Source organism: Phocoena phocoena, chromosome 13, assembly GCF_963924675.1.
Source record: "Phocoena phocoena chromosome 13, mPhoPho1.1, whole genome shotgun sequence".
In the NCBI taxonomy this organism is placed as follows: domain Eukaryota; kingdom Metazoa; phylum Chordata; class Mammalia; order Artiodactyla; family Phocoenidae; genus Phocoena; species Phocoena phocoena.
Genome location: NC_089231.1, coordinates 78,167,512 through 78,191,122, shown reverse-complemented (window position 1 = coordinate 78,191,122; position 23,611 = coordinate 78,167,512).

The following is a 23,611-nucleotide window of genomic DNA, read 5'->3' as shown; positions in this document are numbered from 1 at the left end:
CCACACCTAGTAAACAGGAAAGCCCCAGTTAATGGCACCAGTGATGAGATGCTATCCCTGTGGCCCGGGAACTCACAACCAGAGCAGAGAGCACCAGAGAGAACAGTTTACTGTCACTGTGTTATTGTTAAATCACATTTAAACTCATCTCTACTGCAGTGGATGCGCAAGATACACTGTCAAATGAAAAAAAAGTATATTGCAAGAATGCAGGCAAAGTACCGTCCCATTTATGTAAAAGAAGAAGTTTTACGTCTACTACACACGTGACTGTGTAGTAGAGTAGGTTATGAGCAACGTACATAAATATGCATGTATTAGAGGATGATCTGGAAGGATACTGACCCAGCTGTTACCAGGAACTAGTTACCTCTGCAGAGCGGGATCGGGGCTTGGAGATAACTTTCAGTCTGTGGCAGAGATAGTCATGCTCACTGCATAGCCCTGTGTTCACATCCGTTTCCTCATCTCCATGTGGTCTGATAGGGGCTGAGTGACTCATCTGGCCATTGGAGTGAGTGTGTCTGTGTGTCCCTTCTGGGTGGAGGTATTTAGAAGCAGGTGGGAGTTTTTTTACTTTACTCTCCCCTTTGTTGCAGTGACTCTGATTCCATGGGCTGAGACTGGGGGAATCCCCATTGTCCTGCATCAGACTTTGTATAATTGAGAAATGGACTCGTTAGGATTGACTGAGATTTGGGGGCTGCAACATAACATAGCACAGACCGGTTCACACCAGAAATGGCATCTACTTCTGTGCAGTTGGGTTTTTCCACATTAAGCATGCATTTTAAAAGTTAAAATTAAACTTTTCTCTGAAAAGGCTACATACTATACGATTCCAACATTCTATAATATAATTTCTATAATATGACATTCTGGAAAAGGCAGAACTATGGAGAAAGTAAAAAGATGAGTGGTTGCCAGCAGTTGGATTGAGAGGGATGAATGGGTGGAGCACAAAGCACTTTTCAGGGCAATGAAAATAGTCTGTATGATCCTGTAACGGTGGATACATGTCATTTTCATTTGTCCAGACCCATAGAGTGTACGACACCAGGCGAGGACCCTCGTGTCAACTATGGACTTGGGCAATGATGGTGAGTCAGTGTAGGTTCATCGACTGTAGGAAATACCCCACCGTGACGGGAGGCATGGATACTAGGGAGGCTGTGTGTGTTGGTGGGGCGGGGCACATGGGAACTCTCTATACTGTCCACTCAGTTGTGCTGTGAACCTAAAACTGCTCCAAAAATGAAGTCTGTTTTTTAAAAAGTTAAACTTTCGCTGTGGTACGGACAAGTCCTGTGGCTTTAGAAACATACAAATTCCTGAAAACACCGATTATTATTAGGCTCAGGAATTAACCAGTCATGGGAAGTCTAGGGGTTCAGTGCCAATGTCAGTGTTGATCTACATCCTTGGGTGGAAGGCCAGTCATTTGGGGGAGCTTCCAATAGTTTGGGGACTCTACGGCTTAGGAAGGAAAAGGGGAGTGAAGACATTCAGGAGGATAACGCTGAAAACAGGAGGCTTTGAAATGGAAGGCAAGTTTCTTTTTGTGAGGCTGAGTCTAGGAGCTACGAGCTGCCTCTTTTCCTTTTAGTATCTTTATTCGGAATGAGACCAACAGCCCAGCCAATATCTATAAATAAACAGCCCATGATGATTTGTCCCTCCTGGTTGCATTTGTCCAAACAAAGGAAAGTAGCCCATTCCCGGATCTAAGCCCCCCTGGCCACACTGAAGCCTTGGCAGCACTTGAGTCCCCAGAAAGAGATTTTAGTGGTTGCTGTGCAAGAATCCTCAAAGGCGTTTCAGCTCCAGTCCCCGGCCACAATTTAAGGATGGAGTCAGCCAAACATTTGTGAGGCTAAGCGGGAGGAGAAAGAGCAGAAGGAGGAAAAAGGCATTTCCTAGCGCTCAGGGGACCCAAATGAGAAGCAGTCTTTCAGCAGTTTGATTTTTTTTTTTTTAATCACTTTTGTGGTGCCACAAACTTGCCCTCTGATCTTGGCAAGGGGAGAACTTCTTGAGATAAGAATGCCAGGGCTGCCCTGCGGCTCCCGCACTTCCATTCAGCCCACTGTGTAATGCAGTCGGCTTCTGCCTCCCCGCCTCCCGAGAAGCTGGGCTTCCGAAGCCAACAGCAGTGTCCCAGTTGGCAAACAGAGGGGCTCCTTCAACCCCGGTGGCTCTGACTGCGTCTTCCTCTTCCTGCTTCTACTTGCCGGCTACTCCTTGTGAGTTTCTCTTGCGGCTTGCAGTGAGTGTGGCGGTCCGTGTTCTTCCTTAGCTTTCTTCTATCTTTTTTTTTTCTCTTAGCTTTCTTCTTGTCTCAAAGTCTTTCTTCGTGGCTGCCTTCACATAGATTTCCTGCAGCAGGGCCTGAGACCTGTGCGGTCACACCGGGCCCCACTCTCAGAAGGACTCCGTGCTTGGTTTAATGTTTGCCTCTCACCGTCCTGAAGTTCTTAATACGTTTTGAACAAGGTGTTCTCATTTATATTTTGCAGTGAGCCCTGCAAATTACGTAGCCGGTGCTGCCTACAGGTACTTTGTTTTAATACTTCCCCAAAAAAGTATGTGGGCAAGTGACTCAATTTCTCTGTGTGACAATTTTCTTGGGTTATTAAGAGAATTCAGTGACATCGGTCTTGGAAAGCACTAAGTGCAGTGCCTGGCAGGCATACAGCAGGCACTCAGCAAGTGCTGGTCAGGGTTACTATTGCTTCTGGCCTCTCTCCTCCCTTGAGCTGCTTCCCTCTTGCTCATCTCAGTGAAAGAGATTAGCAGTCATTCAGAAGTGTAATCTGTTCATCGTAGGCTCCTCCCACTTCCCCTCTCCACATCCAAACCGTCATCAGCTCCTCTTTATTCTGCATTTGAAATGTTTATTAAACTTTTCCTCTCCCTCCCTCTCTGCTGCCACTGAGCAGACTTAGCTTACACGAGTTATTGCAATGGCTTCCTAATTAATTTCCTCACCTCCTGTCTTTTCTTTTTTTCTTTTCCAAAACAGAGCCACTTGATCCAGCAGCTGAGATTAAGTCAAGCTGGTCCAACAGGAATTTATGCAAATGTCCGGGTTTGTCCTTGAGGATGGAGTGTGCTCCATTGAAAGAGGTTGGGAAAGGAAAAGGAACGTGGGTTCCTACTTGTGTGCTGAGCTTTGGACACACAGTTTTGCATGCAGTCGTAACCAGGATGCTATTAGGTGGAGATGGTCATCTCCCATTTCATGGGGAAGAAACCAGGGCTCCGAGAGATGGTAGGGCTTGGGCAATTTCACGGTGACAGAGCTGGGATTCATACCCAAATCTCTCTGACTTGAAAGTACCTGCTCACCAGAAGAAAGACATGAGTGGAAAAACTAGTGAAATGGGAATAGGACCTGAAGGCTAGTAACAGTGATGCGCCGATGTCAGTTTCCTGGTTTGGCTCATTGTGCGATAGTTGTGTAAGATGTTATCAGTAGAGAAAGCTGGGTGAAGCACATACGGGAAATCTCTGTACTATTTTTGAAACTTTTCTTCAACTCTAAATTTATTTCAAAGTACAAAGTTAAAAAAAAAAAGAAAAGAAATACCTTTCCACTACGTACTCTGTGCCCTTCACTGAACTTCTTGATCTTATTGTCTAGAACAATCCCCACTTCGCGATACTGTCCCCCCAAAACACACACACATGCACACACGTGTGCACACACACATGCTCACGCACACTCCACACGGTGTCGTGCACAGGAACATCAGCCCCAGCTCTCTGCACCCGTCAGCTGATGCAGCCCTGGCTATGACCTACCCCGAGGCATCAGTGGGAATTATGGAAGGAGACAGTAACCGAGTGCCTGTGATTTACACTATAACTGTGTTCACCCCCCCGCACCCTTTGGCTATAAAAATGCAGCGGTGTTGCAATTTATACATTGCAAAATGCCTCTCCTGCCCCCCACCCATCCCCTGCATCACCTCCTCCCCTGTCTCTGAGTTGGCGTGTAACCTTGATGATCCAGCCAAATGAGTTATTTGAGATGGAAACGTTAATTTATTTGAGCAGATGGGTGTCACCGCTGCTCTGTAAAAAGGTGGCGTTTTGCCGTATTGGCCCAGAGTGCCGCAGATGAAGTCCTGGCTGCGTCGCTGAATCACCGAGTGTGAACGGAATCATATGTTAACGGCACTAAGGGAAATGCCTATTTAAGCCAAGCCCTTCCAGAAAACAAATCCTCAGCACCCGCCACCCCGATTTTTGTTTTAAATCTGGATTTTCGCATCTCTGATTTGCCGAGGGTCTGAAAAACCTGAAACTCATTATTTCTCAAAGTGTGGTCCAATGTCCGCCCACATCAGAGTCAAGCAAGGGTTTTATTAAAACACAGGTCTGTGGGACCCACCCCTGACCTACAACCCCCCACCCTTGGGAGTACAGGCTTGGGGATTCTGCAGTTTTAACAAGCTCCCTGGGTGACTGTCACACACACTGAAAGTGGGACCCCCGTGGCTGAAATGATGCTATCAAACTGCCCAGGAAAATCTTCAAAACAAAACAGAACAAAGCAAGAAACCTTGGGATCGGAGGTGGGGTTTTTTTGGGGGAGTGGGGGTGGGGGGAGACCTGTTTTGTTTCTTTCTACTTTCCTCTCCCTGTTCAGATTTTGTGCAAAAAAAGTATTACTTTTGTAGTTGGAAATAAATACGTAAAAGGGATAAAAAGATAGCACAAAGAGATTATTTGTGCACTAGAAGCCAAAGACGGTCTGGAAATGTCAGGAATTTCCAAGACAAGGGGTGTCGCTGTCCTCGGCCCTGAACTTTCAGTCTGTACTCTCTCCTCAGACACCCTCCACCACCCCACCCGACCCCCACCCCTGCTCCCCCGACTGCTGCCTTCTCTAAGTGTTACATCCAATTTTCTCTTGAATACATGTAGTGAAGAAACTCAATGACCTCCCAGGGGACCTCACTTATAGGGAAGAAGCACAAGGAGAGGATTTATGGAACGTCTGTAAAATACGAGTGTAGAAACTCACGACATTTTGATCGCTACCAAGGAGAAAAATGGACAGTTTCTTACCAGTCAGTTGCATGAGCCTTTTTTTTAAGGGTTTTTAAAATTAATTAATTTCCCCCCCTTTGTTAAGAATTCTTGGCACAGACACAGGCCCCGGAGAAGGGAAACATTGCCCACGGGCTGTATGTCCAAACTGTCAGGATTTCAATCCCAAACCTCTGGGGGCAAAGCCACATTTCTTGTGCTTCCCATGAAGTGGGGAGAGCCCTGTCAACGTTCACGGGAAGGAGGGTATTATTAGTAATAGTGCTGCCTCTTCTCTAACAGCCTCCGTGCCACTTCAAGCATCACAGGCTCCCAGATAGCCTCTCCCCCGGGCTGCCTCTGCACCCAGAGCCATTTTCAGGGGAGAAGAGCCTGAGACGTTTGCCATGCGGCATCAGGCCTCATCCACCTCCAGCCCCTTGTCAAATGCAGGAGCATCGATTAGGCATCTGGTTTTTCTCAGCCTTGCAGGTTCCATTCCTTCCCCCGGGAATTTGCAACCAAAGACAATGAGCTGAACGGAATTTCCCGAATGGCTGGAGGAGGGAGAGCCCTTGGAGGAGAATTTGGGCCCTGCATCCTGCTTTTGTCACCAACTAGTCTTGGGCCCTTTCTTGGCCTTGGTTTCTTCATCTGTAAAATAAAAATCCAGAGGAGTTAGGAAGATCAGAGAAAATCTATAAACAAATAGTTATCAACCAGAAGCAACTTTGTCCCCCGTCCCCCCCACCCCGGGACGTTTGGCAATGCCTGGAGACAGTCTTGGTTGTCATGACTGGGGTGGGGGGCAGTGCTACTGGTATCTAGTGCATAGAGGCCAGGGATGCACGGGGCAGCCCCGCACAACCAAGAATTATCCAGCCCAAATATCAGTGATGCTGTGATTGAGAAACCCTGATGTAAAGGGCCCGGCAAACAATTAGTGATTCAGGTGGTACTTGTGAGAAAGGGTGTGGGAAAAGGAATACAGTAAGTGTATTCAATAAACCTTAGCTATTATTAGTAGATCTGAGTTAATTGGTAGTTGCTTCCTGGAACGCCTTGAAGGATTCTAAGGCTACAAACAAGCTCAGCTAGACAGTGTCATGATTGATTAGCGATGTCTGCCATGGGCTTGGCAGGGGGAAGTGGCAGCATGAGTGCAGTGTATTTTCTGACCCTGGACTCTATGATGTCTAGCATCTGTTTCTACTCTGACATTCTGTGATCCTATTGCTGTGATTCTGTGAGTCTATCTATAAAGTTCTGTAGTCAGCATTATTTACAGAATATTTAAGCAGGCCAGGCTGCTGCAGGCTTGCTTGGCAGGGGAGGAGGGTGAATGGAAAGCCAGGACGACAGAGCTGGCTCTGTGCAAGGTAAACTAGATAGCCGCTGACAGGATGTGGGGGATGTGATGCAGGCAACCCCCCTCTTACTGCCCCTAAGTCTTCCCCACCTCGCCTGGGTTAAAAATGTTTATGGTTAGAGTCACTCCACTGGATCAAACACTGTTTCCAGGAGGCCTTTGTTTAAATGCACAGAGATTACCTAGAAGGGATAAGCATGCAATCCATCCCTGTGTATTAATTCAATAAACTAGTCGTTGCTCAGCAGAATAGAACTGAGGGACAGGAGACAGGTTATCTGTGAGAGCAGGTGAGGAGTGGGGGAAGCACGCCTTACAGGGCAGGAGTTGGAATCAGTATTGCACAACTCCAGGAGGTGCTTTTTGCACTGAATTAGGGTGACCAACTTGTCCCGGGACTTCCCTAGTTTTTTTTTTTTAATGTTTACTTACTAATTTTATTTATTTATTATTTTTTTGGCTGTGCTGCATGGCATGTGGGATCTTAGTTCCCGGACCAGGGATCAAACCCATGCCCCTTGCATTGGAAGTGCAGATCCTTAATCACTGGACCACGGGGAAGTCCCAGGGACTTTCCTAGTTTTAAAACTGAAGATCCCATGTCCCAGGAATTCCCTCTGTCCTGGGTGATCCAGGATGGTTGATTATCCTACCTCTAGGCCACATGGCATGGAAGGAACTGTGTAGTCCTTGCTGTAATTTATCCCTCATGCAGCTGCCTGAATTCTCTTTCTGGACATGTTCCTCCCTTGCCTATGAATCCTCTGTGGCTCCCTAGGGCCCTCCAAACTAGCTTGGGACTCTCCATCATGGTGCCCAAGGTGTCCCCAGCCTTGCTTCCTGATGTCACCTGATCCACCTGCCATGAATCACTCCAACTAGTTGCCATATTGGAGACGCGCTGTGTATTATTCTCTCTCTTTCTGGGTTAGAGGAGGAGCTTTCCTAGAGAGGGAACTCACTTCTTGGAGTGTATTCAACTTGTGTCAGTAGCAAAACAGTTACTTAGCCCAGCCTTTGTAAATAGTATAAAACTCACCTGAACCCCCCGCCCCCACAGTGAGTCAGGGCTCAGGGATATGGCTACCACTCTGTGTCAAGAGAAATCCCACATACCCCAGAGAACCCCAGGAATCCTTGGAGGATGAGGGTGAAGCCACCAGGCACATGGAACCACTCTAAATGAAAATAAAGCCTTCCTTCCTTCCTACACTCTTTAAACTTTTCAAAGCAGTTTCACACACAGCCCTGGACAGATCCCCTTTGTATCTCTGAGAAAAAGAGAGGATGGATGTCATGCCCATCTGACAGGTGGAAAAACTGAGGTCCCGGGCAGAGGGTCCTATACTCAATAAAGAAATGTTTCTGGATTAGGAGGATCAGGCACAGTGACGTTTAGTGTCTCATGGCACGTTGGTGCCTGGTCTATAACTAACCAAAGTCTTCTGCCTTCTATCCTCTGATGTTTTCATTCATTCATTAACTGAATGCTTAGTATGTGTCAGGCACCGTGTTCGTCTCATAATAATGATTGTAGCTAGGGTCGTGGGGGATTTTACTACCTGCAAGTCCCTCTGCTAAATTTTGGATGTGCCTTCATTTCAATGCTTGGAGCAAGCTTTGTGGTATGGGTACAACTACTGTCCCAGATACAGGGGAGGAAACAGACTGAAGAGGGAAAAGCAACCCATCCAGGGTCACCCAGCTCACAAGTGGGGGCTCTGCTGAGGCTCATCGTGTTCCCTGGTGTGGTGTGCTTGTGTGGAGCTCTCACTCTTGTAAGGAGAGAGACATAACAGTTTTCTGAGGTCCAGCCTTTTCCTCTCAGACTCTCCAGGCTGTTCCCTCCCAGTGAGCAACACTCCAAATAGGAGAGAAAGGAGACCAATGTTAATGAAGCATCTTCTGTGGGCCAGGCATGTGCACCTATGTTTTCCACACCACCTGGCGAAGTAGCTGCAGTTGAGTCCAGAAGAAATCAAGGCTCCTTGGGTTGACGTGATTGGCCAAAGCTGGCACAGCTGGTATGCGGGGAGTGGAGACCTGGCCTTGGACAGTGATGCCACATGACTTGCTTTTTCTGCCAGTTTTGGCTCTCCCAAAGGACGTGCGGTGGGGAGAGTTTGCTGCAAGTCTTCAGGTCACATAGGAACCACAGAACACTTCTTTTGCGCTTGGTACGTGATCTTAAGCACAAACTCTCGGGACAGGAGCCAGAAAGCCACTCTCCCACCCATTCATTGTAGGGCAGGGGAGCTGGGGACAGGACCCAGGGCCGGGCCCAGTGGAGTCCTGCTGCCCATGTCAGGCAGCAGGTGGCGCTGTGGCCCCGGTTTAACAAGGACGGCGGGAAGGTGGAAAGGAGGGGGGAATCCAGAAAGAAAAACTTGTGGAAAACAAGGATTTAGAAAGAAGAACAATTTGTTCCAAAACATTTGCCTTGTGACGGGGTCATCTATAAATTCTGAGATTTCCTGTTTGCCGCTGGGCAGGCTGGCCGGCGGGCAGGCCACTCTCTTCTCTGCAGTCTGGAAGAATCATTTAAGCCCAGCTCACGAGCTCTGGCCTCCCCTGGCCCAGCCTGGCTCTGAAATTTCCTGGCTTTTGTGCCCATAAGCAGGATCCTGTGACAGCAGGTCTCCTTGAGCCGTGCTCCAGTTTCCACGGGGGTGGGAGGAGGAGTGAGATCATGGTCATTTTTAAAGGAGAGACTGTCCTCACGAGCTCCCCGTGTTCTCCGTGCTGCCAGGCTTGTTTGAAGGCATAAAGTAAGGGAAAAGAATAAAATGAAAGAGACAGAGGTGGATTCTTCTATTTTCCATAGTTACGATTTTGCGTGTGTGGTGAGAACACTTAAGATCTACATTCTTAGCAAATTTCAAGTATGAAATTCAGTACTATTAACCAGCAGTATTATTAAATAGCTCCCCAGAACTTACTCATCTTCAAACTGTAAGTTAGTACCTTTTGACCAACACCTCCCCGTTTCTTGTACTCCCCAGCCAGCCCCGGCAGCCACCATCGTACTCTCTGCTTCTGCAAGAGCGACGTTTTTAGATACCACACATAAGTGATACCATGCAATATTTGTGCTTCTGTGTCTGTCTTACTTCACTTAGCATAATGTCTTCTTGTTGTTGCAAATGGCAGGATCTCCTTTTTTATGGCCTAATAATATTCCTTTGTGTAAATATGCCACGTTTTCGTTAGACATTGATCTGTCAGTGGACACTTAGGTTGTTTCCATATCATGGCTGTTGTGAATAATGCTTCAGTGATCATGGAAGTTCAGATATCTCTTCAAGATTCTGAGTTCATTTCCTTTGGATTTATAACCAGCAGTGAGATTGCTGGGTCATATGGTAGCTCTATTTTTATTTTCTTGAGGAAGAAGGTAGCCCCTTTAAAAAAGAGAGAGCTGTTCTAATCAATATGGGGAGAAACCTTTCACTGGAAAAGAGAGAGAAAATTCTTTTTACCAGCCTGGTAGAACTTGAACCAAGCCTAAAGCCCAAAGCCATCAATGAATGAATGGCTAAAGAAAATGCATGCATGCTTCCACACATCCATCCACTCATGCGTGCATCCATCTATCTACCCATCCATGTATCCATCCATCCATGAATCCATCCATCTACCACTCATCCATCCATCTGTTCATCCATCCATCCATCCAATTGCTCACTCATTCACTCAGCAAACAATTATGGAGTACCTACCATATGCTTGTACCTTTTCCTGTTTTTACTCTGAGGGTAAACCTAGACCAGCTCTGTGGTCTCCTCCTGGGGTCAGTGGCATGTGGAGGACATACGAGTGACATCTGGAAATGGGATCCAGAAGGTGGGCTTGGGATTCCTGGACAAGAACTGTTAGGAAGGATTGCAACATATTTGGCCAGGGTGAGGCGTACAGTTTGTGGCTGAAAACAGAGTTTTTCTCTGAATAAGTCAAACGAGCCTGTCTGGGATCAAATCCACGAGGGCTGGACAATCTGGTCTCAGCAAATTAAAACAACATGGGCACCAGCCAACTACATTTTTGAAAACAGTATTTGTGTTGTTTTAATCAAGGACACCACCTCCTCTGTCCTTTGCTCTTGACAAAAAGCTCTGAATTGAAATGGGGCAGAATTTATAAGAAAATAAAACAATCTTGGGCATCCCAGCACAGACTCATTTTCCTTTCCATCAGCTTCACAGTTTAAGGGCCTCTCTCTATCTCGTTTTGCCCTTCTGCCTGCAGGATTATGAGGATTAATGAGCCCACGCCAAGATAGTGTCTAAGTGACACAAGAGCAACTCTGCTCTTTCCATGCATAGCTGAACCCAACCTGTTGCATCCTTCCCCCAGGTGGAGAGTTCCTTTTAGTAGGGTCTTGGTCCCTGCAGTGACTGTGGGCAGCCAAGGGGGCAGCTTGAGCCCCAGGCTGAGTCTATGTATTAACTGTGTCTTATTTTCTATATTCTGATGCCTTGAACATCTTGGAACCTTGCTACCCAGGGAGGGACTGCTCCTCCTGGGCTTAGCCAGTTCCTAGAGATAGTGAACAACTAGCCAGGAAGCACGCCTTTCAAATGCAGACCAACCAATCCAAAGCTCACATCTCCAACCCTCTTCTTTATGGGGCTCTCACCCTCTGAGCCACTGTCTACCTGCCCTAATCACCGCAGGGCACACAACTTGGGCACAGCCCCCATGCCCCGGATCTCGCTGAGATTATTCAGACTAGCTCCTCTTGAGCCTGTTTACCCGGCCTCACCCGTTCCTTCCAGGAGAAACCACAATAAAAGTTCTTGCCTGTATTTTTCCCTTACTGCCTCTGCCTCCTGACTGACCCTGGTGCTTCCCCATGTGACCCTGCATGTTGGGCCCTGCCTCCTGTTTCTAGGGATCTATGAGTACAGTACACTTCTTACTTCATGACAGTCATTTCTGTGTCTTGAGTGTCTTATCAAACCTGCTGAAAACGAATCCCAGGTACCCTTAATACAGCGTGCTCTGACTGTCTGTGTGACTGTGGCAGGTCACTGTGCTGTCTTACCTGCAGCCTCCTCTTTCATAAAATGGGGACAGTGATGTCCAGTGCTTGTGGGGATCGAGCAGGTGACAGAAGTGATTTCCCAGCCTCAAGCAACACCTCTCCAGAGACCTTCTTTATACCATCCTCACTGTTCTCTCTCCCTCTTTTTTTTTATTTTGGCCATGCCACACGGCTTGTGCAATCTTAGTTCCCTGACCAGGGATCGAACCCATGACCCCTGCAGTGGAAGCAAGGCGTCTTAACCACTGGACCTCCAGGAAAGTCCCTGTTCTCTTTTCCTTTTTTTCTTTTTTTTTTTTGTGGTATGCGGTCCTCTCACTGCTGTGGCCTCTCCCGTTGCGGAGCACAGGCTCCGGACGCGCTGGCTCAGCGGCCATGGCTCACGGGCGCAGCCGCTCCGCAGCATGTGGGATCTTCCCGGACCGGGACATGAACCTGTGTCCCCTGCATCGGCAGGCGGACTCTCAACCACTGCGCCACCAGGGAAGCCCTCTCTTTTCTTTATAACATTTATTTGTAGTTGAAATGACTCCATTCTTTCTTTGCCTGCCCCACCCCCACTAGAATGAATGGTTTTCACTGCTGAACACTTAGACCAACGCTTAGACCAGTGCCTTGCACACAGTAGGTGCTCATTTTACAATATGGAATGTGTGTGAACGCATCTAACACTTAGCATGCATGCTTGTTGCTTTCCTCCCTCCTTAGTCTTTCGATCTTTCGGGATCCTCTTGCGTGAACTGGCATGGGTTTGGGCCACTTTACAGATTGGAAGCTGTTGAAGGAGATTCTAGTCCTTTCTGCTGGCCTGTAAAGCTTTGTGCTTGTGTGGAGACTCTTGGCCAAGACACTCAGAGCACTTTATAAACGTTGATGACATAAATGGTGTACTTTGTTTGCAGCAGGTGGGGCATGATTTGCCGAAGCAGGTTGGTTCCCAGTGAAGCCAAACCTGTTCTGGAAGTGAGTGGAAAGTTTAAGCGCAGTCAGAGACCTCAGGGGCCATTTGCCCAGTGACGTCCAGTGAGTGGCTCGGGACAGCAAAGATTCCCGGAAGGCAGCCCCTCACCCCTAGGTACCCCTTCCTCCCTGCACAGCCTTGTGCCCTGGAGTGGGTATTGTTTTGCTCCATTGGCAGAGCTTCCAGAATCGAGTTAAGAGGATTTTTCTGCTGCCAGAAGTCTCCTTGCATGGATTTATTGAGCCCTCACTTAGCGGAGGTGTTGAGGCTGCAAGTCATGTGGTACTCCCACTCATTCATCCAACAGAGCCTTCTGAGCATCCAGTCTGGGCAAGGGCTGTGGACAGAGCGGTGAGGAGACCCGTGAGGGGACAGTGACTCTCACAGAGGAAGTACTTGACTGAGTGCACACAGCACAGGGTCTGTAGGCGCCCAGAGAAGAGGGTTGGGTCAGGACAGGCTTCTTGGAGGTACTCCTGTTGCTTCTGTTGACACCCAGGAGTCTTTTAGTTATAGGTTACAAAACCCCAACTCAAACAGGCTTAAGCCATAAAGAAAATACATTAACTCACAGAATGGGCAAATCCAGGAGGCTCTGGCTTCCGGCATGACTGTATCAAGGGGCTTAGATGAGAACTCCATCTCTTAGTGCTTGTTTCTCTCTCTGCCTTGGCCTCATTTCCTCCAACCATAGGCAGCATTTACCCCACTTAGCGGAAAAGATGGGAATTGGAAGCTCCCAGTTCCCATTCTTCTCCTTCTATTCATATGTTTACTTAACCAATATTTACTGAGTGGTGAACAAGACAACGTCTTACAGATTTAGCCAACAGTTAAACTTGTGTTTTTGGGCCAAAGACACATGTGCAAGAATATTCATTATGACGTTGTTTATACTAACCAAAGACCAGAAACAACCTAAGTGGCCTCCAGAAAGGGATTGGGTGGGTAAATTATGCAGCAGAAGACTGGATGGCAATTGGAAGAATGAGGTAGATTTATATCAGTAGTTCTCACTCTGGTCAGCTTTACCCCCTGAAGGACATTTGTCCAAGTCTGGAGACATTTTTGGTTGTCACAACTGAAGGGGGAGGGGCAGCACTACTGGTATGTAGGGGGTGGAGGCCAGGGATGCTGCTACACATCCTACAATGCATGGCACAGACCCCACAGTGGAGAGTTACGCAGCCCACAGTACCAGTGGTGCCATGACTGAGAAACCCTGCTCTGTATCTGCTGATGCAGAAATCTGTAGGATATGTTAAGTTAAAAAAAAAGCACTGTGGAAAACAATCAATATAGTAGACTACCACTTGTGCAAAACAAGGAGCATATCTATATATGTGCTTATATATGCATAGGATTATTTCCGGATGAGTAAATAAGAGAGTGGGGAGCCGTGTCTTGTGACGGCCTGGGGTAGAGGTGTGGAAGAGAGATTTATTTTCATTGTACAGCTTTTTTTTTTTTTTTTTTTTTTACTGTTTGAATATTTTTAAACCACATACGTGGATTCTTTAAAAAATTAAAATATAAAAAGGATGAAAGTTTGACTCGACCTATCCACATTCCCTGTCTGACCCCTTCCTACCCATGTCTTCTCCTTTTGAGATGATTAACTTTAAGAGCAATCCCTCAAAGTCACAGTTGGAACTGCTCTTAGAGATCATCAAATCTTAGCAGTAATCAAAGAGGTCGTGGAAATGCTGGATTTGATGCGTTTAAGTGAGTCTTTTCTGGAGGACTTCTTAGAGCTATTTTTTTTCTTTTTAAAATTTTATTTATTTATTTTTGGCTACGTTGGGTCTTCGTTGCTGCGCGCCAGCTTTCTCTAGTTGCGGCGAGTGGGGGCTACTCTTCGTTGTGGTGAGCGGGCTTCTCATTGCGGTGGCTTCTCATGTTGTGGAGCACAGGCTCCAGGCACGTGGGCTTCAGTAGTTGTGGCGCATGGGCTCAGCTGTGGCTTGCGGGCTCTAGAGCGCAGGCTCAGTAGTTGTGGCGCACGGGCTTAGTTGCTCAGCAGCATGTGGGATCTTCCCGGACGAGGGCTCGAATCTGTGTCCCCTGCACTGGCAGGTGGATTCCCAACCACTGTGCCACTAGGGGAGCCCCTTCTTAGAGCTTTTAATGCAAGAGTATGACTGGTGGTCTCTGAGGGGGTGCGCCGTACAGAATTAGCAGATGTCCTGACTCCTTTAGCAGGGCCCTAGGGCGGCCATAACAAAGCACCATGAACTGGGGGGCTTAAAACAACAGAAGTTTGTTGTCTTACAGTTCTGGAGGCTAGGAGTTTGAAATCAGGATGGCAGAAGAGCCATGGAGTCTCTAGGGATGGACCCTTCCCTGCTTCTTTGTAGCTTCCGGCAGTCTCTGGCAGTCTTTGGCATTCCTTGGCCTGCAGCTACGTCCCTGTGATCTCTGCCTTCATCACCATAAGACCTTCTTTCTGTGTGTCTGTCTTCACATGGCGGTCATCTTATAAGGACACCAGTCATACTGGACTAGGGGCCTCCCCTACTCCACTGTGACTTTATTTTAGCTAATTACAATTACTCTATTTCCAAATAAGGGAACACTCTGAAAGTCTGCGGTTAAGACTTCAGTGTTTCTTTGGCTGGGGGGGTGGGTGGGGGACACAATTTAACTCATCACAGTTCCTAATCATACACATATGTAAATAGTTTTTCCGTTTCATTTCAAAAGACTACTGTTCTTCTGATTATGTTTCAAGTAATGTGTCTCATATAGTTCCTTCACTTTGCAGTTGAGGCATCTGAGGCCCAGAGAGGGACAGTCACTAGCTCAAGATCACACAGCAGATTAGGGACAGGGCTAAAACGAAAATCTAGGTCACCACTCTCCTGGAGAAGAGAGTCAGTGAACCCTGTCTGTCCTCGATAGGAGCTGCTCTTTATATATGAGGCTGAAACTGACTGGTGATGAAGACAGCATTCATCAATTCATCAACTCATCCACCCACCTACCATTCCACTGTTTTATCTCCCAACATGCAAGCAAAGCACCTGATGGAGCAGTTCCTACTCCTATGGACACGGGTCTTACTTCTGAATGTTCCCAAGTGTGTTCTCTGGGACTCTAGGTTGTATGTGATAGAAACCACCGTAGACTGTTGAAGCCATAAGAAGAATTTATTGGCTCATGTATCAGAGGAGACACAGCTGGATCCAGGAGGCCAAACAACGCTGTCCTCATCCTCCCTCTCTCCTCCTCTCGGTCCTTCTTCTCTTGTGTTGGCATCATTTTCAGACACACTTGCTCTGTGGTGGGAAGCATGGTTCTGGCAGCTCCAGACTCACCAGCGCTGAAAGGAGAGTCTTCCCTTTCCCCAGGCTCCCACCAAGGTCCCTAGGAGGGCTTGCTGCCCACACCCCAGAACCTAGTCCTATAGCCAAGAGTATTTGGTTCTCTGCTTGGCCAGACCTGGAGCAGGTGAGTGGGGTCAGCTCCACCTGAACCACGATGTCTGAGAATGGGACCGTACTCATTCTCCTCAAAGGTGTTAGTCAGGTGAAACACAGTGGTGGGTTATCTCTGCTGCCCCTTTGCTGACTCTTCAGCAAATACACAGTTACTTACAGTGGTGACTGGGTGGAGAGTAAAAGGCTCTGGGCAGCCCCATTCCCACTGCTGCAGGCCAATTTGAACCATGGGCTCTTTGGTCTCCTCTGTGTTTCTCTTGACTCTTTTCACTCTACTGGATGTTTACTTTTCTATCCCCCACCCATAACCAGTCTGTAAACTCCTTGAAGGGCCCTGGTTTATTCCCCTTTGCAAATCAGTATGTAGTACAGCAGGCACAGAGTAGGCTCTCAGTAAATGCGCATTGAATTGGGAATCTCTCATAGGTCTACGGATGTCCTAGGTACTCCATAAAATTTTGCTGAATGAATTAGTGAATGATTGTATGGTTCTGTGGATGGATGGATGGATGGATGGATGTGAGGATGGATGGATGGATGCATAGGTGGATGGACACATGGATAAATGGATGGATAGACACATGAATAGGTGGTGGATAGATGAATAGATGGGTGGCTGGCTGGCTGGATCAATTGACTGATGCATTGATGCATGGGTGGATGCATGAATGGATGAATGGATAGGTGAGCAAGTCGATGTATGGATGCATGGCTGGAGAGGTGAGTTGACAGGTGCTCTCATGATCGTCACTGTGTCACAGCCTCCACTGCAAAGAGCAACTCCTACCAAGGGCAGAAAACTCACTGATTCTTTCATTGTCTGGCTACCTGTGTGATTTCTGTAACACAACCTGGTCACTTTCATTTACAAGACAAGGTGTTAGTGCTCATTTGCCTAGTGAATTTCATCCTGGTTCTACTGTTGATCATCACGGACAGTAATGAACCATGCTGCAGAGGACAAGGACCCAGCTGCCTGCTCAAAAAGAGAAGGAGACGGTTAAGTAGGAGCTGTGTGCCCCCCTCTCTCTTCCTGTAGACAGACTTTATCCATACGGTAGTGGAGATGGCTGGGGTAATCCTCAAATCACATCCTTCCAGCTCTGTAGAGTGGCAGCTCTCTTACCCTGGCTTGTACAAGCCAGGAGAAGGACCCAGGCATCCTGGATCTGATGCTCTGGAGACAGCCCTGCCGTGACTTTCCTAAATGTGCTGCCCGATGGAGACTCAGCCTGCCTCCGCTTCAGATGGAGTCGATCCCAACAGGGAGAGCATAGCACTCTGCCCTGTGGAACTCTGGCTTCCCTACTCCCCTTGCTCTTGCCCTCATGCCTCCCGGGAAAGGGGCCAACTCAGCAGTCAGTCTCAGAGGGAAACCCTCTTGGGAAGCAGCCCAGAGGGACCACCTGCACTGGCGGGCAGCAGAGCTATTGGTAGCTGGGCAGCCCTCTGGAGTCCAGCTTGCCAGTCAGAGAGTGCTCACCATCAAGCACAGCAGACCCCCCGTCTCACTTCGGTGTCAGCTCTTGTGAGGTTCAGTGAAATAGTTGGCTGGATGCTGAGTGGAAAGGCTCTTTCCCGCTGCCTCTGCCACGCTGTCCATGGGGCGCTGTACAGGAGCAGTGTGCATTCAGCTCCTCCTACGTGCCAGGCTCCCTCCTACCCGCGTGAGACAGCTATTAATATCCCCACTTTACGAAAGAGAAAATGGGCTCAGAGAGATGCGTGGACTAACTCGTGTTCATGCACGAGCCAAGACTCAATCTGGGGCCCCCTGCAAGTTCACAGCCACCTCTGTGGACTGGTGTGGCCAGGACTTCAATGATGCTCACTGCTGGTCCATTCTGGAGTTGAATCAATGGAAACCTCACTTAGCTATTTATCTTTTGTATCAGCAATTCATGAAGCATCATAGCCTGTGAGGGAGACAAGTTGCCCACGGAAACAAAGATTGATGCTAAAAACTGGAAATGAGTCATTGTTAAGCACTTGTGTGCCCTTTCTGTTTTGGCTGCTGAAATTGAGTAAAAAGCATGGGACCCTGGGAGAAGTGATGTGAGGATCCCTAAGAGCTCCCATCATCTAACAGCTCCTTGGTTTCCTGAGATTTCACCTGGAGACCTTCGTTTCTTAGGGTCTGAAATCCTTTTGGATTTTTTTTTTTTTTTTTTGCGGTACGCGGGCCTCTCTCTGCTGTGGCCTCTCCCGTTGCGGAGCACAGGCTCTGGACGCGCAGGCTCAGTGGCCATGGCTCGTGGGCCCAGCCGCTCCGTGGCATGTGGGATCCTCCCAGACTGGGGCACGAACCTGTGTCCCCTGCATCGGCAGGCAGACTCTCAACCACTGCGCCACCAGGGAAGCCCCCTTTTTGATTTTTGAAAGACTTTAATTAAAATGACAATACCTCTGAGAATGGTCAGTCAAGGTTTGAGCCTGTGCGTCAGCTTAGAGCTTAAGCAAAGGAGCAGAGAGGGTGGCCTTAGGAAAGGGCACACGATGCACAAACGTGAATGGGAAGCAGGTGCAGACCCTGAAAAGAGGACCGACTTTGCCTCCGTCATGATTTCACCCAAGGCCAGCTGAAAAGGGAGAATATTGTCTTGGCTATTTATTGGTGCATTACAGATTATTCTGACACTTAGAAGCTTAAAGCAACAATAAACATTTATCATCGCATACAGTTTCTGTGGGTCAGAAATCTGAAGATGGTTAGTGAGGTGGTTCTGACTTCTGCTCTCTCAAGAGAGAGTGGGTGGGAGCTGGGGCTGCAGTCTCATCTGAAGGCTTGGCTGAGGCTGGAGGATCTGCTCCAAGTGACTCACTCACATGGCTGTTGGCAAGATGATGCTGGCCAATGGCAGGAGGCCTCAGTTCCTCTCCACATTGACGTCCCCCTACGGCTGCTTGAGCATCCTCACAACATGGTGGCTGGCTTCCCTCAGAGCAAATGAGCTGAGAGAGGGAGAGAGAGAGAGAAGAAAGAGGAGGCGGCGATGTCTTTGACCTTGGCTTAGCAGTCTCACTCCATTTCTGCAATATCCTACTGGTTCCACTATTCATTGCAGGAGAGTCCCACACAAAGGTGTGAAAACCAGGTGGTGAGATTATTGGGGACCATCTTGGACACCGACCCGTGGCTTCTGCAGTCATCCTCTTTATTTTACAAGTGACGAAATGGAAGCATGAAGAGCTTACCTGAACACATCCTGGATTTTTTTGTGAGTCAGGGGTCACATCTGATTGTTCACTATAACATTCCTGGAAGCACCTACAACAGTGTCCAGCATTTAGTGGCTATTCAATAAACACTCACTGAATGAGATGTGTGAATGAACTCATGCTTGAGAAAGTAAAGTGGTTCTTGAAACCTAGTCCATTTTATTTACTGTCCCATTAGATGTCTTTAGGGAGCAGGGATCGAGGAAGAGGATTTTGCATTGCTAGAGTTCTCGTATCGTTGACTTTTTGTGCACGTATGTGTTACCGTGGCCTATCGTTTGTTGAGTCCTCTGTTTCTTTAAGACCCAAGTCTCCTGGTGTGTTGTTGAAGGGAAGGGGTTTGCAGAAACCCCACAGGGAGGAGCCCTCCCCTTCTTTGGATGAAAAAAGGGTCACTGTACTTGCAATAGAGTTATAACTGGTTACCAGATTTAAACACAGGGCCTCTCATATGTCAAAACCTCAGAGCAGAGAAATTATATATATGGGTAGCATATATATAAATGTATGTATAATTTATGCAATATTTCTCCTATTCGCACTCTCTACTTAAGCTATCCATTAAAGCCCATCACATTAATTTAATTGAAAAATTCTGGGGGAATTGTATTAGTTTTTTTCCCATTAAATTAACATTACAGCCTTTAAATAGATGTCCTGGATGCCTATTGTTGCTAACAAAATTATTATGCAAATTGAAATCTGCCCTTTCTGGATTTGGCCACCAGCTTCTCACCCTCCTCCTCTTTCCGTGACCCCGTTAATTTAATTGCCCTTTCCCCTGAGTTCCCAGGCCACAGAAGTGGGACAGGAACCCTGGCCTAAGCCAGAGGCTCCGGGCGGGGCTGTGGGGCTGGGGCTGGGCTCAGCAGAGCAGGTTAGAGTTTTAGACTCTGGTCTCCAAGGCCCTTGTGAAAACACTCTTATCCCGAGAAAGAGAAAAAGGGTGGGCGGTCTTTCCCAGGCCCCTCTGTAGCCAAGATTGTGCTTGGTATTAAAGAGGATGGCGTGTGAGTCAGAGGGGCTGGGTTCGAAATTGGATTCCACCCCTTAGTGAGTCTGAGATTTTGGGCAAATTTCCTAACCTCTATAAAACCAAAACAACCACCCCTCCCTCAAGGGAAGCTGAAGGAGGACGTGAAATAATGGACAGTGCCTGCCTGGAGCAGGTGCCCCTGAAGGGTTGCTATTATCATTTATCATTCACTCGTTCATTCTCCCATTCATTCAGGAAGTAGTCTTGGAGCCCACTGGGCTGGGTGCAGGGGCTGTGGCGAGAAGCAGATGACCCAGATCTCTGATCTCCTGTAACTTGTATGGTGGGGTGGGGGTGGGGAATAAACAAGTAAGTGATATGATTGTGCATAGAGGTAGGTGTTATTGCCATTATTAGCAAGTCAGACATGTGTTTAAAAAGTGAAAAATGCAGTTCTGCTAATTAATCAATCACGCTGATTTGCCTGCTACACTTAAACCTCCAGGAAGTAGAACCGGCCGTTTCCTTTGGGCTTGGATCCCAGAGGCCTGCTTAATCCCTGGGTACTAGTTGGAAGGAGCTTTTTCTTTAACGTGAGCTGCTAGATGGCTGGAAACAGAAGCTGAGTGACAGGGACTCTGGAGCAAGGAGATCTCTTTGTGAGATCGGCCATATTCCAGTTTTGGATGGGGTAGGGGTTCCCCCAGCCCTGCTTTAGGTCTTATCTCTCTGAACAAAGCTCGTGAAGTGATCCCCAGCTAATCTCTCTGGATGAACACCAAGACTTCACTACCCTTCAAGAGTATCCAAGGGGGATGTCTTATCTCATCTTTCCCATCTGTTTGATCTCCAGGAGTCTTTCTCCTTTCATGAATGGGCTCTTCCATTTGCGTAGACATTAAGTAGATTGAAATGAGGTTTGAAAAAGGAAAGTCAAAGCTTGCTTTGTCTTTAGGGTTTGAAAACACACCCCTGAAATAAACAGCAGGGGTGGAAACCAGCCTACTCCGGTCCACAGGTTAGTTCTCCCAGTAAGACTAGTGCTAAGCTAGAGCCTGGAAAGATGGGTCCCTTGGCTGGGCAGTTCTAGCTCAGGATATCTCCTATGGCTAGGGAGGGGGTCACCTCGAAGTTTTCATGCTCATGTCTGGCATCTGGATTGGGAAGACTTGTACAGCTGGGGGCTGGAACAGCTGGGCTCCTTGGGTATATATTACATCTCAATGTGGTCTCTCCAGCATGGTGGCTTTAGGGCAGCTGGATATCTTACATGGTGGCCAAGGCACCCAAAGCAGATGTCCTGAGACAGAGAGAACCAGGTGGAAACCATATCACTTTCTGTGACCTATCCTTGGAAGTCATGCTGTCACTTCTGCTGCCTTCTGTTGGTTGAGGCGGTCAGAGGGGCCAGCCCAGGTTGAAAAGAAGGAAAAAGAGACTCTACCTCTTGATGGCAGATGGCAAGATTCTGGAAGAACACAAGGGACTGAAAATATTGCAGTGGGTAATGTTTACTCCTAAACATTCCTGGTTGAGATTATTAGGATGGTTGTAGACTCAGATGTGCAAGGACAAGACAACAAGAACATTTCTAGGAGATAACATAGGAGAATGTCTTCATGACTTCAGGATAGGCAAATGTGACATAATAAGACACATGCATTGCACTCTGTCTGTTTCCTGACACACAGCTCCTAAATCCCTTGGAATTTCCTGAGTGATAGTAGGTTCTTTTGTTCTAATGAAGCAACTCTTCATGGTCTCCTGGATAGCTTCAGGATGGGGCCTGGTCATCAAAAAGATCAAGCCATGATTAGAGGCTTGGAACTTTCAAACCCACTGTACATCCTCTGGGGACAGGGGAGGAGCTGGAGACTGAGTTTAAGCCAATCATGCCTATATGATGAAGCCTCCATAAAAATCCCTAAACTGTGGGTTCTGGAGAGCTTCTGAGTGGATGAACACATCATATTTCAGGGAGTGGAGCATCCCTACTCCATGGGGATAGAAGCTTCTGTGATTGTGACCCTTCTAGATCTCACCCTATGTACCTCTTCATCTGGTTGTTCATCTATATCCTTTATAAGTAAATGTTTCCCTGAATTTTGTGAGCTGTTCCAGCAAATTATCAAATGTGGGGAGTGGGAACTCCTGACTTTTTAGCCAAGTTAGACAGAATTATGGGTACCTGGGGCAACCATTACTTGTGACAGGCGTCTGACTGGGGATAGTCTTTTGGGACTCAGCCCTTAACCTGTGGAGTTTGATGCTAAATGCGTGTAGTTGGTGTCAGAATTGAATTAAATTATAGGACACCCAGTTTGTGTCCCAAAATTGGAAAATTGGTTGGTTTTGGGGAAAAAAAATCCAACACATTTGGTTCAGAAGTGTTGTGAGTATAGAAACAGTTTTCCTTTAACAAATATTTCTGAAACAGGGCACACACACAACTAACCAGAAAAAACAATTGATCAGTTCTTCATTAAAATTAAGAACTTCTGGGGCTTCCCTGGTGGTGCAGTGGTTGAGAGTCTGCCTGCCGATGCAGGGGACATGGGTTCGTGCCCCGGTCTGGGAAGATCCCACATGCCGTGGAGCGGCTGGGCCTGTGAGCCGTGGCCGCTGAGCCTGCGCGTCCGGAGCCTGTGCTCCGCAACGGGAGAGGCCACAGCAGTGAGAGGCCCGCGTACCCACCCCCCCCAAAAAAAATTAAGAACTTCTGTTCATCAAAGGACTCCATTAAGACAATGAAAATGCAAACCACAGAGTGGGAGAAGATAGTTGGAATAAAGATATCAATGGAGGACTCATATTCAGAGTATTTCAAGAACTCCCGTAAATCAATAAGGAAAAGAAAAACAATCCATTTTTTTAAAATGAGCAAAACATATGAATATGATTTTCATAAAAGAGGAATCCAAAGGGCCAATAAACCTGTCAAAGAGTCAACATCATTAGTAATTAAGGGAATATGATTCAAACCGCAAAGAATTTTTATATGAGTAAAAGCTTTTAGCTGGACACCTAACATTTTTTAACTTTACTGTATATAAATTTTACACATACACATACAAGAATGGCTAAAATTACAAAGAAAGAAATCTGTCAATACCAAGTGTTGGCAATGCTGGGAGCTGCTGGAACACTCATATACTTAAGATAGGAGGGCAGATTAGGACACCCACTTTGGGAAGTTACTTATTCAGTATTTACAAAAACCGGTTGTAGCACATGTACTCTAGGAATATGCTCAATAGCAATAAGTAAATGTGTGCACCAAAAGACATGGCTAAGAATATTCATAGTGGCATTATCTGTATTAGCCCTGTCTTAGTCCATTCAGGCGGCTATAACAGAATATCATAGACTGAGTGTCTTATAAAAAACAGACATTTATTTCTCACAGTTCTGGAGGCTGGGAAGTCCAAGATCAAAGTTTCAGCCAAGTTAGTGTCCAGTGAGGGTCCACTTTCTGGTTCATAGATGGCCATCTTCTCACTGTGTCCTCGCATGGTGGAAGGGACAGAGATCACTCTAGGTCTGTTTTATAAGGGCACTAATTCCA